We start from the raw sequence: 11,334 nt of genomic DNA, 5'->3' as shown, positions 1-11,334 counted from the left end.
GTCTTAGTCATTCTGAATTTGTGCTTATGAGATTGTTGATGGTGATTTTTCGAATAGGGATAAAATTGTAAAACTCTGTATTTAATGCGCTGACGCCCTGCAAGGGTATAAATCCATTTAAGAAGTGATGAGTGCAAAAAACCTCTTCACTCATTGAGCAATTCAATATGTATGGAATTCATTCAGAATGGTGCAACAATCCCGAATATTCTATGAATTTTCCTAATAGCATTATCCATTTAATGCATTGTGCGCCTGGTATTTTTCCATGCTATGTTCTCAGACGAACTCTCAATACTGTCATGACATGACGATCAATGCTCACTCTCAGCAGAGTAGCATGAATCTCCCGAAGTGCTAGTATTGGGATCTGCGCAAAAATACTCATACAGGCTACATCTCTCTGACAAAGAGATCAACGCGTTCACACACTTTTAATTAAAGTTAGCGTGATTGAACACATATTTATCTTAAAGAAAATCTAGACTGTCAATATCAGTCTCAAAAAATAATCACGGCCACACGAATTGGCCGCGCAGTTTAACAAGCATAGCTTACTCCTAATAGAACTAGGCAATCACCGGCGAGCCCATTAGTCCTCTAGTTGATCAAATTCCATATTTCCCATTAAAAAGCGTTTCAAACGCTGACCCAAACATGGGCATTTGCGCTGCGTAAAAACAAAACTCGAACGAGCTAGACTGTTGAAAACAGTATTAGAAGCATCACGAATGTCCAACTTTGCTAGCCTGGTTGGACGACTTTGATCCTCCTATGAACAGTTAAGGAAGCGCAAGCATAACCATCAGTGCCCCCACTAGTTCCCTAGTCGATCAACTTGCATGCAGCAAACCTATAGAGTGCTCAACCGCTTACCCAAAACATGGGCGTTCACGCTACGTAAAATAGCTCAAACGAATTGAGACCGGTAAAGACGGTCCCAAAACACATTGCGTCCGTGCAACTTAGCCGGCCTAGTTGGAAGGCTTAGATCGCATCTTGAGCGATCAAAGAAGTGCTGGCATGTCCACCGGCGACCCGGCTACACCCATGATTGATCAACTTTCTCACGAAAAACCCAGAACGTATAGAATCGTTCACCCAAAGTAGGGTGAACGCGCTGCTTTAAAAACCCTAAATTACGTTTTCGGCAACACACTGCTGCCGCAAATCGATCACAACCATCCAACTTCGCCAGCCGAATTGAGTGGCTTAGATTTAATTTTAAGTGACCCAGAGGATGTCAGCATGCTCGCTGGCAACCCACCTTTGTACATGGTCGATCGACCTACTCAAACCCAAACGCAACACCTCGAATCGCTTGCTCAAAAGGGAGTTGGTCGATCGGCCTCCAAACCCTAAAAATCGCGTCAACGACATTGAACAACTGTCGTAAATCAATCACGACCATCCAACTTCGCCAGCTTAGTCGGATGGTGTAGATTTATTCTCAGAAAATTTACAAAGTGGCATTGTGAACACCGGCCATCACTCCTCCACGGGGAGTGATCGACCAGATGGTAGTTTACACATAAGACACTCGAACGATCACCCAAAGTGTTCGACCCCGCTATCCTTTTAAGACGCTTATCCGCCACTTATCAACAGGATCTAAAAAAATGATGCTTCATACATATCGATTAAATTGAGCTGCTTAAATGCGATGCTCTACATGCATCAAATACATATGATATTTTATGTCGGCTTCATAAACAACTTAGTTGTTTCACCTAATAGCATCATGTGCTATTCTCCACGGCAAGTCCCACGACTTGACGCACTTACTCGAGACATCAAACGTGTCACAAACTGGGGGATGCTTACTGGGATATTGGTCTGGCGGTTTACAACATGCGGCATGCAACGTGCCCATTACGAGAAAGTGTTAGGAAAAGACGGACAGTCAGCAGTAACGAGAGTAGTGGGTGAAAGAGTGACCAATTTTCCCACATAGTGGAAACATGACGATCACCACCACCTACACAATCCCACTACTCCATTACTCAATCTCCTCCACTTCCTACGAGATCAGAGTTTTGCGCTCAATGACTTGTATAAATAGGCTTTCATCCTATTTCAACAACAACACAGAAAAACCAAGTGTTGTCATTACCGTATCCATTTACACACAGAATTGATAGCTTACATTGCGCAAGCCAGTTCATCATTCTGATACAAGTCATAAACATCCTGCATCTTCATAATCTCAATACCTTCTTCTCTTCCCTCCCTAAGATCTACCACATCTCCTTCACTTTGTGACCGAAGCAAGTCTGGAACGGCCATTTATTGGTTTAGGCCATAATTGTATAGATTGATCTCTCGAATCAAAAGCACTCCCGTGCAGTGCATTTGTTTAGGGTTTAGATTCGTTTATCATCCATACACAACCAAATTTACCAAAACCATTAGAAACAGTTTTCACCCTCAAACAATTGGCGACCATAGTGGGAGGTTGATCTCTCGGTTGAAAAAAATCGATATTAATCTTCCTAAATTGAGAACGGGTAGATCTTAGTTCTAAAACTCAGTCATTAACCTGATTTCATTCCAATCACCAATCTCAATTTAAAACTCAGTCCTTAACCTGATTTTATTCCAATCACCAATCTCGATTTCCGCTCCGTGATGTATCCATACCAGTTGAATTCTCCGAAAATCACAAGTGATCAGAATCCAATCACTATGGAAGACGTGACCAGGATGTTAGAAGATGTTTTCGCGAATCAAGATAACATCACCGAGCAGCAAGACGAGATGCTTCATATTCTAAGGAATGTAAACCGATTGTGGGAGGAATCGGCAAGCGTCCACCCAACGAATGCCATCAACGATGCAAACATCAGACATGAGCAGAAAGGAAACAATACATAAGATTCAACTAACAGCAAGGAGCTGAAATAGTTTCATTGGGAAACGACTCGCCAAGAGAGTCATGGTACCAGAGAGATAAAAGATAAGCACCCAGCTTACGAAGATTTGTTAAAAAATCTGTATCAAGAGAACCTCGTAGAAGTCCGGAGGGTTATTCAACAATGCGCAGACTCAACTACTCATACTCTGCCAGAAGCACCTGAAGAAGGAGAAATCAACCAAGGCGTTCAAGAAAACAAATATTGTACTAATGAACGGGGCTTAGTTCCACCACCTCATAGTGCTACTGTTACCGATGCAGAGTCCTTGAGAAAATTTATGCGTCTACAAGATCGTCGAGCTAAACGGTTTGCGTTTGCGTCAACATACGCTCGCGTCATTACTCCTCCCTTGAAACGAGCTTCGTACCAAAGTCCACGGAAGTTCTCACGAAGGCAGCCGTTAACGCAAGAGAAACCAGATCTGGAGTACCCGCACTTCCCATTTCCAACAAGGAAAATTCTGGAATTACTAGAAGTTTGGATGCGAAACGGGGAAGTTCAATTACCTCTTGTATGGCATCCTCCAAATGATCAAGAGATGACAGACCCGAGGTACTGCCAGTTCCACATATTCATTCATCGCTCTGCCAGCGAATGCAACGGCCTGAAGCATGTTCTCCAAAGAAAGATTAACTCAAAAGAATTACCCTCTTTCTCCAAAGATTTACGTGCGCATTTTCATTGAAGTGATCGAACCAACTACTGGTTTCTCGAGGCGCGCCATAACAACTTGGATTCGAAGCGATCACCCTTGGATAATTCAAGTCTCGTTCAACCGAGATCTTGCGAACAAGTAAGTTTTGATAAACAATTTTACATTTTAAAAGCCTGGGGACTTGACGCATGCGTCCCGCATCGAGGAAGGGAGTCAATGATGCAGTTGCTCTTAGGCACCACATTATCTTCCTTTTACATGTTTCCCTTTTTATGCAACATTTGCAATTTTTACGAGATACTCAGAATGATCGTATTCAAAACCAGAATTCCGGCTTTCAGCCGATTCAAACATAATTCCTTTCAGAAAGTCATTCATAAAATCATCTAAAAAACATAAACCAATTCAAAAATTCAATCACCTACTAGTTAAAAAACCAGAAAATCAAACTGTGAAAGGAATTCCTTACATCACTCAAGACACCTAAAAGGGAAATATAAAAGAAAATGCGCAAGTATTCAAGGGAAGTCTTTCAGCAACAACTCATTCTTTTTGGAAAGAGCGCCTTTCATTTTGCGGATAACAGCCTGTTTCAGCTTCAATTCCAAGGATAGCCTATCGATCTCCTCCTCTTGACGAGCAATGAAGTCCACGGAGGGAACTTCGTTTGTTTAATCTTGCAGCTTCTGTATTTCAGCTTCTGTAAGCGGTTTCACTGAAGCAGCAAGAGAAAAACCACCGAGATACAACATCCTGCGCGTCTAAAATCGCCCACTTCAACTCTAGTATCACATGCACGACTGCCACAATGATAAAACAACGTCCAAGATATTCCACATCTGGCTCGACGGAAACAACATCTATGAGGGACGCTTTCAGAATTTCGTCTCCCGTAGAAGAAGTAGTTGCGTCACCAAAAGAGGTTGCACCTGAGACTTAAGAGGTACACACAGACTCTCCATGTCAAGAGCTTCATCATATTTGTAGAACCTATTAGTTAAGTCATTCGCATGAGGAGACTTCCCTACTCCTCAAAGACACGATCCAAAGATGATAAATGCAAAGGAGCGTCGCTGGAGACTGCTTACCACTACCCATCTCAAAGATGCTGAATTTGGAGAGACGCAAGCCCGCTGTCATTATGATTCCAAGATGCCCAAAGACGTAGACGTATTCGAGGGAGCAGATGTATTGTTTAAAGACCAGAGATATGCCTGGATGTCTATGAAACACAACGTAGGCGTAACTCGTACTACCCTCATCAACATTGGGTTCAACTCCAACTCTCTCCCAAATTATTTCTTTAGAAACCCAGCGTGACAACATCTATGAAGTTGAAAGATCAGTATATACTCGTGGTCAGGGGACTGTTTCCCTCCTTTCCGTTCCATGAGGAAACATCAAGGAAGCTATCGGTTCCATCATCATCTTATACCTCTAATAGCGAGACGATCTCTACCATTATATGAAGACTGCCAAGATCGTGCAAGTAGATACCATGCCTCTCCTTGCCAGTCTCTTCTGATCACAGCTGCTGCCAAGAACCGTTGTTGCTCGTTGATTGATACCATCCAGAGATTCACCATAGCAACAACCACTACGGACAGAGGTAAATCATTCTTGGGGACTGAATCTCAGCATGAAATTCCTTAGCCGTCAGTCAACAACTTCTTCAACACAGGAGAGACGGTCAATCAAGAAGCATGTAATTTGCAAGGGAAAATCAAACTGAAGAAGAAGCCGCTTCAACGCTCTCTCTCTCCAGAAGCCGCTTAAACACACGCTCTCTCCAGAAGAAGCCTCTTCAACGCTCTCTCTCCAGAAGCCGCTTCAACGCACGCTCTCTCCTGAAGAAGCCGCTTCAACGCTCTCTCTCCAGAAGCCTCTTCAACGCACGCTCTCTCCTGAAGAAGCCGCTTCAATGCTCTCTCTTGAAGCCGCTTCAACGCTCTCTCTCCAGAAGCCGCTTCAACGCACGCTCTCTCCATAAAAAGCCACTTCAACGCTCTCTCTCCTGAAGCTGCTTCAACGCTCTCTCCAGAAGAAGCCGCTTCAACGCTCTCTCTCAAAGATGCTTCAGCATTCTCCCCCGAAGCCGCTTCAGCGCTCTCTTCAAAGGCTGAAGACACTCCAACCTTACCAGCAAATGCAATGGAAGTACGTCTTTCAAGAGAAAATAAGCTCGGGATAATTACACCTGGGGACTTCCAGGATGCCTTCACGTCCCTCAACCGGTTTATTTCTAATATCAGCATCATCACTGTTGAAGCTTTCCGAGCCGCAGAAAATTCTCAACATGAAGACGTACATGTGCATTAAAGACTCAAAAAATACAAATCGGAGATGGTTTCACGTATCCAGCCACACCAAAGAATATGAAGTGTAACTGGGGACTGCTCATCGCATCCCATCCCATATAACCATCCAAGACTAAGAAGATCGTTCAAAGGATGTCGCTTAGAACAAAGTCCTTGAAGACTTGATAGCAACACGTCAGTAACAGAACGCCTCTCAGCTCGTTTACTTCACTCAAAGACTACGGAAGATTTTGCCGATACAAGCATTCCAACCATTTCACCATCGCAATCAGAAGGGCAACAATGAACCTATGAGATAAAGGGTCAGAATAAACGCAATTCCATTCCAGTCAATGTTCAGGAGTTTAAAGAAGATTTTTGTTGCGACTCAGCAGTCCGGACTCCAAGCAACTTAAGTCAAGTCCTCTCGCAATCGAGCGCAATCGAGCGCAATGGAGTTTAGCAAATTTCAAAATATACCTTGAGGCAATTGACGTATGATAAGAGGACGATCACTGCAAGCATTGATACTTCGTTAAACGTATCTTGCTCAAAGACCTAGTCGGCCTCTATCCTGGTAACATCTGTCTACCTTGCCTCATAAGTTTTATATTTAACCGTCACCATCCATTGCTTACCCCGCAACAATGTCACTGTTACGTGCTAAGCAGAGGACTGAATGTTGATGGTGGTTTTTCGAATAGGGCTAAAATTTTAAAACCCTGTATTTAATGCGCTGACGCCCTATAAGGGTATAAAGTTATTTAAGAAGTGATGAGTGCAAAAAACCTCTTCACTCATTGAGCAATTCAATATGTATGGAATTCATTCAGAATGGTGCAACAATCCCGAATATTCTATGAATTTTTGTAGTAGCATTATCCATTTAATGCATTGTGCGCCTGGTATTTTTCCATGCTATGTTCTCAGCCGAACTCTCAATAATGACATGACATGACGATCAATGATCACTCTCAGCAGAGTAGCATGAATCTCCCGAAGTGCTAGTATTGGGATTTGCGCAAAAATACTCATACAGGATACATCTCTCTGACAAAGAGATCAACACGTTCACACACTTTTAATTAAAGTTAGCGTGATTAAACACATATGTATTCTTAAAGAAAATCTAGACTGTCAATATCAGTCTCAAAAAATAATCATGGCCACACGAATTGGCCACGCGGTTTAACAAGCATAGCTTACTCCTAGTAGAACTAGGCAATCACCGTAGCAATCACCGGCGGGCCCACTAGTCCTCTAGTTGATCGAATTCCATGTTGCCCATTCACAAGCGTTTCAAACGCTGACTCAAACATGGGCATTTGCGCTGCGTAAAAACAAAGCTCGAACGAGCTAGACTGTTCAAAACAGTCTTAGAAGCATCACGAACATCCAACTTTGCTAGTCTGGTTGGACGGCTTGGATCCTCCTACGAACAGTTAAGGAAGCGCAAGCATAATCATCAGTGGGCCCACTAGTGCCCTAGTAGATCGACTTGCATGTGGCAAACCTATAGAGTGCTCAACCGCTTACCCCAAACATGGGCGTTCACACTGCGTAAAATAGCTCAAACGAATTGAGACCGGAAAAAACGGTCTCAAAACACATCACGTCCGTGCAATTTAGCCGACCTAGTTGGACGGCTTAGATCGCATCTTGAGTGATCAAAGAAGTGCTGGCATGTCCACCGGCGACCCGGATACACCCATGATTGATCAACTTGCTCACGACAAACCCAGAACGTATAGAATCGTTCACCCAAAGTAGGGTGAACGCGCTGCTTTAAAAACCATAAATTACGTTTTCGGCAACACACTACTGCCGCAAATCGATCACAACCATCCAACTTCGCAAACCGAATTGAGTGGCTTAGATTTAATTTTAAGTGACCCAGAGGATGTCAGCATGCTCACTGGCAACCCACCTTTGTACATGGTCGATCGACCTACTCAAACCCAAACCGGGAGTTAGTCGATCGGCCTCCAAACCCTAAAAATCGCGTCAACGGCATTGAACAACTGCCACAAATCAATCATGACCATCCAACTTCGCCAGCTTAGTCGGATGGTGTAGATTTATTCTCAGAAAATTTACAAAGTGGCATTGTGAACACCGGCTGGAGGAGTGATCGACCAGATGGTAGTTTTCTCAAAAGACACTCGAACGATCACCCAAAGTGGTAGACCTCTCTATCCTTTTAAGACGCTTTCCCAACTTATTCAACATGATCTAAAACAATGATGCTTCATACACATCGATTAAATTGAGCTGCTTAAATGCGATGCTTCACATGCATCAAATACATACGATATTTTATGTCGGCCTCATAAACAACTTAGTTGTTTCACCTAATAGCATCATGTGGTATTCTTCGCGGCAAGTCCCACGACTTGACACACTTACTCGAGATATCAAACGTGTCACAAACTGGGGGATGCTTACTTGGATATTGGTCTGGCTTATAGCATGCGGCGTGCAATGCGCCCATTACGAGAAAGTGTTAGGAAAAGACGGATGGTCAACAGTAATGAGAGTAGTGGGTGAAAGAGTGACCAATTTTCCCTCATAGTGGAAACATGACATCACCACCACCTACACAACCCCACTACTCCATTATTCAATCTCCTCCACTTCCTACGAATCAGAGTTTTGCGCTCAATGACTTGTATAAATAGGCTTTCAGCCTATTTCAACAACAACACAGAAAAACCAAGTGTTTTCATCACTGTATCCAGAAAACACCCAGAACTGATAGCTTACATTGCACAAGCCAGTTCATCATTCTGATATAAGTCATAAACAGCCTACATCTTCATAATCTCAACACCTTCTTCGCTTCCCTCCCTAAGATCAACCCCATCTCCTTCACTTTGTGACCGAAGCAAGTCTAGAACGACCATTTATTGGTTTAGGCCAAAATTGTATAGATTGATCTCTCGAATCAAAAGCACTCCCGTGCAGTGCATTTGTTTAGGGTTTAGATTCGTTTCTCATCCATACACACCCAAATTTACCAAAACCAGTAGAAACAGTTTTCACCTCAAACAGAGGTACAATCAGTCTGATTGTAAGCCTGCTTGTACTTCATACGATTCTTCTTGTAGACTCAATAAAAATAAGGGTAATGGAGTATCTTAACTTGAATACTCAAGAGTTATAGGATGTTTGATGAATTTAATGAACTGTAAGAGTCCAAACATTGCCTATATTGTGAGTAAGATAAGTAGATATACTTGTAGTCCAGAGCAAGAGCATTGGGATGCACTTAGTAGAGTATTATGGTACCTAAAATACTCTATTAACTTTTGTTTGATTTATGAAAGGTATCTTGCTGTCCTCAAGGGACTTTTTGATGCAAACTGGATAGTGGACTCAGAGGAGTCTAAGTCTATGAGTGGTATGTTTTCACTCTAGCAGGAAGGTTTGTTTTTGGATGATTTCCAAACAGACATGTATTACTCAATTCATTATGAAATATGAGAGTATTGTAATTAGATAATGTAAGAGAGGGTGACGAGTACCTAACATGCTTTTTAGAAGACATTCCTCTATGGCATAGGCATGTGCCATCTATATCTATACATTGTGTTAGCCAAGCTACAATAGCTAAAGTTAAAAATAACTAATCTCAATCAGAATTATTTCCATAAATTGGATAAAGTCCAAGGAGAATATCGTGCAACCTTTGACGAAAGGTTTATCCAAAGAGATAGTTAGAAATGCATCGAGGGGGATGGGGCTTAAGATCATAAATTAAACTTTCCATGAAGGATACTCAACCTTGCTGACTGGAGATCCCGAGATCAAGGTTTCGAATGAGACAACTAATTTGTGGTGGGTAAAGGTAAACACTATCATAGAATTTCATTCTCTGTCGCTTCCCTATGGTATAGACGTGATAGTGTGACTGCATGTGAAGGATGACTTTTCACAATTCTTAATGAGTTCTATAGTTTAAATTTAAGATTGAAGTGGGGTGTAGCAGTAAACTCTTTATGGAAACTCACCTATCTGAATGAGGAAGTGGGGCCGCTTCCTATGAGAATATGAGCTTTGATTCTCTAGAGCATTCTGAGAAACAGGATATGTCCATGGCCAAATTGGACAAAATGGCACGAGCTTGGCAGCAACCTTGGAAATATCATTCGTGGTCGTTATCGCAAATTACATTAAACGCTAGCAGTTCAAGACATAGTTCATTGTCCCTAGCAAGTAATTCCGGTAATATCTCACTAAGAAAAGGTTCAAGACCTCATGGACACCTCTTCCTAAAATGGTATTTCCTGCGCTTTTTATGTGATTTTCGTTTTGATGGTTTTGGTATTATTGGAACTTAGGACCTAACGGTCACTAAAGGTTCGCTAGTTCATTCCTTTTCACTTTGGTGAAAGGAACCTTTAGTCTCACGGAACTAAAGATAAAAGCTCTCTATACTATATGATTTTTGCAATCCATAGTATGACTCTGGGGTCAACACACTGTTGTGTGAGGGAGATGACGTTGGAATGGCTAGTATGACTTCAACATGCACGATCTGTCTGTCTGTTCAGTCAGTTCGGGTCGTGAGATTGGGTTGTTGATTTACCAAGATCTATCTGTGTTTTTCGTGTTTTATTGAGTTTTCATTCATGTGGGGGATTTTTGGAAAACGATTAATAAAATATGGTTTTTTAAAAAAAAATTAATAAAAATTATAATTTATTATTTCTCGTGTGAATGAAAAACTTATTAGTCCCACACCGTGGACTTTCCACTTTTTAGTTGTTTTAAGAGACTATATAAGATTTTAGTCTCACATCGGAGAGTTCCTCTTCTTAAGTTGTATTTGTCAATTATATAAACAAATTCACTACTTTTGTAAAATCAATGGGAAAGGGGATTCTCTATTTTTTAGAGAGACCCCCAAGAGAAAATATTTTATAGTGATTTCTTTAACGTTTGCGATTTTCCTTAAGGGTTTTTTCGGAGTTACCAAGATCAAGTTGAGCATTTACTACATATGCTAGTAGTAGGTATAGTAGGGTGTTTTATCTTGGAGATATCCGTCCTGTGAGGGATATAGCATCACTCTTGAGTGTAGCCGGGCGCTAATGTCTTAAGGGCAGCGTGTTGAACACGTGACTCACTCTGTTTTTCCAAAGTTTTGCCTTGTTGTTGTTGCGGAGATCTGGGGAGCTCGTACGATTCATCAAATCGATCACTTCCATTATAAAGGATCTAAGTATCAATAACTTTTTCTTATTTGATTTTTCCTTGTTTTTGATTATTGCACCCAACAAGTGTGTCACATGTTTACCTTCATGTTCGATTGAAAATCTGTACTGTAACAAAGCTTATAAACAAGAGCCTTAGTTTAGTTCCTAGTTTGTATATGAAGTTTTTATTTTCTAAGTTTTTAAACAATCTCTGGTTATTGATTTTTATGTTTTCTTTACTTATGTAGTAAATTAGTAATATTCTTTTT

Source organism: Papaver somniferum, chromosome 2 (assembly GCF_003573695.1).
Source record: "Papaver somniferum cultivar HN1 chromosome 2, ASM357369v1, whole genome shotgun sequence".
NCBI lineage: Eukaryota > Viridiplantae > Streptophyta > Magnoliopsida > Ranunculales > Papaveraceae > Papaver > Papaver somniferum.
The sequence above is the reverse complement of the archived record's forward strand: the minus strand, read 5'-3'. Positions refer to the sequence as shown.